Here is a 6,000-nt window from a genome sequence, read left to right as displayed (position 1 = left end):
GATATGAAATTACACAGATGAAATAATAAGATAAAATTACACAGAAATGTATCACTTACTTACTCAGATTCTTGTTACGAAGGGTGGTTCTACATTCCTGTTCCTAGTAATTCAATTCAATTCAATTCAATTTTATTTATATAGCACCAAATCACAACAAAAGTCGCCTCAAGGCGCTTCATAGATACAGAGAAAAGCCCAACAATCATATGACCCCCTATGAGCAAGCACTTTGGCGACAGTGGGAAGGAAAAACTCCCTTTTAACAGGAAGAAACCTCCGGCAGAACCAGGCTCAGGGAGGGGCGGCCATCTGCTGCGACCGGTTGGGGTGAGAGAAGGAAGACAGGATAAAAGACATGCTGTGGAAGAGAGACAGAGGTTAATAACAGATATGATTCAATGCAGAGAGGTCTATTAATACATAGTGAGTGAGAAAGGTGACTGGAAAGGAAAAACTCAATGCATCATGGGAATCCCCCGGCAGCCTAAGTCTATTGCAGCATAACTAAGGGAGGATTCAAGATCACCTGGTCCAGCCCTAACTATATGCTTTAGCAAAAAGGAAAGTTTTAAGCCTAATCTTGAAAGTAGAGATAGTGTCTGTCTCCCGAATCCAAACTGGAAGCTGGTTCCACAGAAGAGGGGCCTGAAAACTGAAGGCTCTCCCTCCCATTCTACTTTTAAATACTGTAGGAACAACAAGTAGGCCTGCAGAGCGAGAGCGAAGTGCTCTAATAGGGTGATATGGTACTACAAGGTCATTAAGATAAGATGGGGCCTGATTATTTAAGACCTTGTATGTGAGGAGCAGGATTTTGAATTCAATTCTGGATTTAACAGGAAGCCAATGAAGGGAAGCCAAAACAGGAGAAATATGCTCTCTCTTTCTAGTCCCTGTCAGGACTCTTGCTGCAGCATTTTGGATTAGTTGAAGGCTTTTCAGCGAGTTTTTTGGACATCCTGATAATAATGAGTTACAGTAGTCCAGCCTGGAAGTAATAAATGCATGAACTAGTTTTTCAGCGTCACTCTGAGACAGGATATTTCTAATTTTAGAGATGTTGCGCAAATGGAAGAAAGCAGTCTTACATATTTGTTTAATATGTGCGTTGAAGGACATGTCCTGGTCAAAAATGACTCCAAGGTTCCTCACAGTGTTACTGGAGGCCAAGGTAATGCCATCCAGAGTAAGAATCTGGTTAGATACCATATTTCTAAGATTTTCAGGGCCGAGTACAATAACCTCAGTTTTATCTGAATTAAGAAGCAGAAAGTTAGCGGCCATCCAGGTCTTTATGTCTTTAAGACATTCCTGCAGTCTAACTAATTGGTGTGTGCTATCTGGCTTCATGGACAGATAGAGCTGGGTGTCATCGGCATAGCAGTGAAAATGTATGCTATGTCTTCTAATGATGCTGCCTAAGGGAAGCATGTATAATGTAAACAGAATTGGTCCTAGCACTGAACCCTGTGGAACTCCATAATTAACCTCAGTGTGTGAAGAGGACTCTCCATTTACATACACAAATTGGAGTCTATTAGATAGATATGATACAAACCACTGCAGTGCAGTACCTGTAATACCTACAGCATGTTCTAATCGCTCTAATAGGATATTATGGTCAACAGTATCGAATGCTGCACTAAGGTCTAGCAGGACAAGCACAGAGATGAGTCCACTGTCAGAGGCCATAAGAAGATCATTTGTAACCTTCACTAAAGCTGTTTCTGTGCTGTGATGAGCTCTGAAACCTGACTGAAACTCTTCAAATAAACCATTCCTCTGCAGATGATCTGTTAGCTGTTTGACAACTACTCTTTCAAGGATTTTTGATATGAAAGGAAGGTTGGAGATTGGCCTATAATTAGCTAAGACTGCTGGGTCTAGAGATGGCTTTTTGAGTAAAGGTTTAACTACAGCCAGCTTGAAGGCCTGTGGTACATAGCCGATTATTAGAGATAGGTTGATCATATTTAAGATCGAAGAATTAATTAATGGCAGGACTTCTTTGAGCAGTTTTGTAGGAATGGGGTCTAAAAGACACGTTGAAGGTTTGGAGGAAGTAATTATTGAAGTTAACTCAGAAAGATCAATTAGAGAAAAAGAGTCTAACTTAACATCAATGGTACTAAGAGTAGCTGTAGATAATATTACATCTGTGGGATGATTACTGGTAATTTTTTCTCTAATGATAAAAATTTTATTTGTGAAGAAGTTCATGAAGTCATTACTAGTTAACGTTAAAGGGATGGTTGGCTCAAAAGAGCTCTGACTTTTTGTCAGCCTGGCTACAGTGCTGAAGAGAAACCTGGGGTTGTTCTTATTTTCTTCAATCAGTGATGAATAGTAAGATGTTCTGGCTTTGCGGAGGGCTTTCTTATAAAGCAGCAAACTATTTCTCCAGGCTAAATGATGATCCTCTAAATTTGTGACACGCCATTTCCTCTCCAGCTTACGAGTCATCTGCTTTAGGGTACGTGTTTGAGAATTATACCACGGAGTCAAATACTTCTGATTAGAGACCTTAGTTTTCACAGGAGCTACAGTATCCAGAGTCGTACGTAGTGAGGAGGTGAAATTATTAACAAGATAATCGACCTCTGTTGGGGTAGCGTTCAGATAGCTGCTCTGCTCTGTGTTGGTACAGGGCATTGAAGATGATAACAGTGGGTGGATTATATTCTTAAACTTAGTTACAGCGCTTTCAGAAAGACATCTACTTTGATAGTCTACTCTCCACCGCTGTGTAATCAATTATTGTAAATGTAAATGTTATCAGGAAATGATCAGACAGGAGAGGGTTTTCAGGAAACACTGTTAAATGTTCAGTTTCTATGCCATATGTTAAAACAAGATCTAGAGTGTGATTAAAGTGGTGGGTGGGTTCTAAACAAACAGTAAACAAACAGCTACAGGGTGGATTGTTCACATGTTTGTTTCAGTCTTCACCCCAAGGCTAATTTAACATTGCAGGCATGTAGCTTTAATTTCCGAGATGTGTCAAATCAACTCGACCTGACCTTATTTATTTGTGAGGGGACCAAGTCAAGTTGTGGGCGAATGCGCTGGGAACAGTTTAAAAACCAAAAAACTACTGAAATCCAATAAAGTTTACCTCTAAAAGCAGTAGTATTACAATATACAGTTTGACTGTGGTGTTCAAAAAGATGATGCCTGAAGGGACATGTGGCTATTACATTACATGACTGGTTGTAGGATGTATTGTTTTTAATTTGCTATCTCTCTAAATAACATTGGAACGAATGGTATAACCTTCCTGGAAAAAATTGGGAAAGACTCTTTTGTGCTCAACGGCACATGAATCCACTGTAGTTGCTCAGGTAGTTACAGGAAGCATGGTTTCTCATGGTGTCAATGACGTCCAGCATCAGACCTGTAAAAAAAAAAAAAAAAAAATGGAAATACCGCATATAAAAAATGAGGGCACCTGTCTGTGATGGCCTTTACGTGGAAGGTTAACATTGCATTAAAGTGCAAGAGGTTCCAGTGCAAAGACAGAGACACCATTTTGCTTTGGCTTTGTAAACACGTTGCTAGAAGCAGCAAAACAAGCCCTCACTTATAATTCCAGAGTTAAAAGAGGATTTGAGTGAACTGTGTGATGAAAAAGGCATTCAAAAAGCTTTCAAAGTGTTTATAATTATTTAGTGCTGCTTGCACTAAATTAAATCTATTTGTGAGTTGCAGACCAAAACCTTAGACACTTAAACTACTGCAGAAACAGATGATCTGTCCATTGGCACAACCACTACTCTTCTAGGGAACTTACTGAGAATGCAGTTCATATTTCAGCAGAAGTGTGTGTGTGTGTGTGTCTGTGTAGATGCGTTGGAGGTGAATGGAATTTTTATGTCAGTATGTGGGTGCATTGTGTCTGTGTGTGAGATAACATTTTTTATTTTTTATTTTTTTTTATTTTATATTTCTATTTTCCCTCAGCTTTCCATCAGTTTTTGAGAAGTTTCTAAAGGAAACTGGAATTACTCCAATGCTATTTCATGCACCCCACCACTCAGCAAGTTAGCACTTTATTTTAATGTCTCATAATAAATCTAGTGAAAGCTTTATTAAATAGATGGTCACCAATAAACTGATAAAATAAATCATTTTAAATTTATAATATATTCATGATCTCCCTTTCTATCCCTGAATTATGCAACTGAGTAATTGCTAGAAACGTTATGGTGTAAGTCGACTTTAAAAAAGACAGAGAAGTTGTAATTTGATTTAATTTGATCTCATTAACATTTATGAATACATTTTATAATTCGCCTAGGAACCTTTGAGCTATGGTCACTGAGGTCACCCATTAGCTTACTGAATTTTTCGGACCATGGGGCGCACAAGATTTTAAGGCGCACTATTGATGAACACGTCTGTTTTCATGCATAAGACACACCGGATTATAAGGCGCATTAAATGAAAGAAAACAGATAAGTCAAACTTTACTCAACTCTTGCTTCCTCTACATCCGTACCATTGATTCATTAATGGCCAGAGGGGCCGATGGCGCGATATGGCAGCCTCGCTTCTGTCAGTCTGCCCCAGGGCAGCTGTGGCTACAACCGTAGCTTGCCTCCACCAGTGTGTGAATGCGAGAGTGAATGAATAGTGGTATTGTAAAGCGCTTTGGGTGCCTTGAAAAGCGCTATATAAATCCAATCCATTATTATTATTATTAATGTTGAATTCTTTCGCAGCTGCTCTGTTCCTGTGTTGTTGCAGTATATGAATGACTAACCTCGTATTGTGGATACATTACCTCAGTTGTTCTCCTGACTGAAGTTTGGTCCGTTTATAGCATCCTGCCATGCGATTGCATTTGTCCCTAACCATCGGGAACCCTTGGGTTTCCACCCTAGTGGAAAAAGCGTTAGCATTCATCTTCCAGCTTCACTGTGTTTATGTTGTGCTAACATAGCTGTGCCGCTAGCGATCACATGGCACATCATTATATACCAGCTAGTCCAACTTCAGCAGCCCTACAAAAGTAACTGCTGTTTAGTTATCTGTCTTCATTTATGTTGAAAGTGATAGCAGAGCTGTAAGTTTTAATTATTTCAGAAATCTCTCAGTCAGAACATGGTATATCATGTTTACGTGGAAACTAGCGAGCTAACTTCCTGCTAACTGTGAACTCCGTTAAATGTAATAAATTCTGTTTTCGTGGTTGCCTGGATGTGAAACTTAATTGTTACACCTGGTAAAGCAGCAACGCTGATCATTTTATTAAAGAAAGAATTTAGAAACAATTTAGACAGTTTTTAACTCTCAGTGATGCCGCAGTGTTCTTTTGAATTTGGGACCTGAAACAGACGGAGTTTTGGACCCAGATTACTCTGCGAGGCTCCTGACTACTCTGACAATCCATCAAGCAGTGCAGCTTTGTAGCTTACCAAAGTCGTACTAAAACATTTTTTTGAATGCCGCGTACCACATAAAATTGGTTTGAGGACAGTAAGTATAACCAGAATTCATACATAAGGTGCACCGGATTATAAGGTGCACTGTGCCTTATGGTATGGAAAATACGGTAGTGCTGTAATTTAGTATCATAATCATCTATTTTATGAGTGCAGCTCACAGAGACACATAATAAAGAACTTTCATTTCACCCACAAAACTGAAGTGCAAGCTTTCCAAATAGACTTTCATTCACAAAGAGCCAAATTATATGTCAGATAATTAAAAATCAGTCAATTCATATAATTCAAAGACTTGTGTTGTCAAAAGTAAAGCTTAGTAGTCAGTAATCAGCAACAATGCTTTTTTTCTGGCAAGCCCGAACATCCTAGTGTATTGCATATAGTTATAGAAACACTGTAGATATGTTTGTTTCACAGCTGAAGATGGACATTTTAACATGAGAGACTATGGTGACTGACTCACTTTTGGAGACAGCCTCATGTGACCATTGGAACTGCAGTTTTGGCATTTCTGCACTGGCTTCACCTTTTAACCATGAAGGTTTCCTGT

The sequence above is a fragment of the Diplotaxodon limnothrissa genome, linkage group LG15 (assembly GCF_057381915.1).
Source record: "Diplotaxodon limnothrissa isolate DT_005_m linkage group LG15, D_limnothrissa_male_GT1.1, whole genome shotgun sequence".
Taxonomy (NCBI): domain Eukaryota; kingdom Metazoa; phylum Chordata; class Actinopteri; order Cichliformes; family Cichlidae; genus Diplotaxodon; species Diplotaxodon limnothrissa.
The sequence above is the reverse complement of the archived record's forward strand: the minus strand, read 5'-3'. Positions refer to the sequence as shown.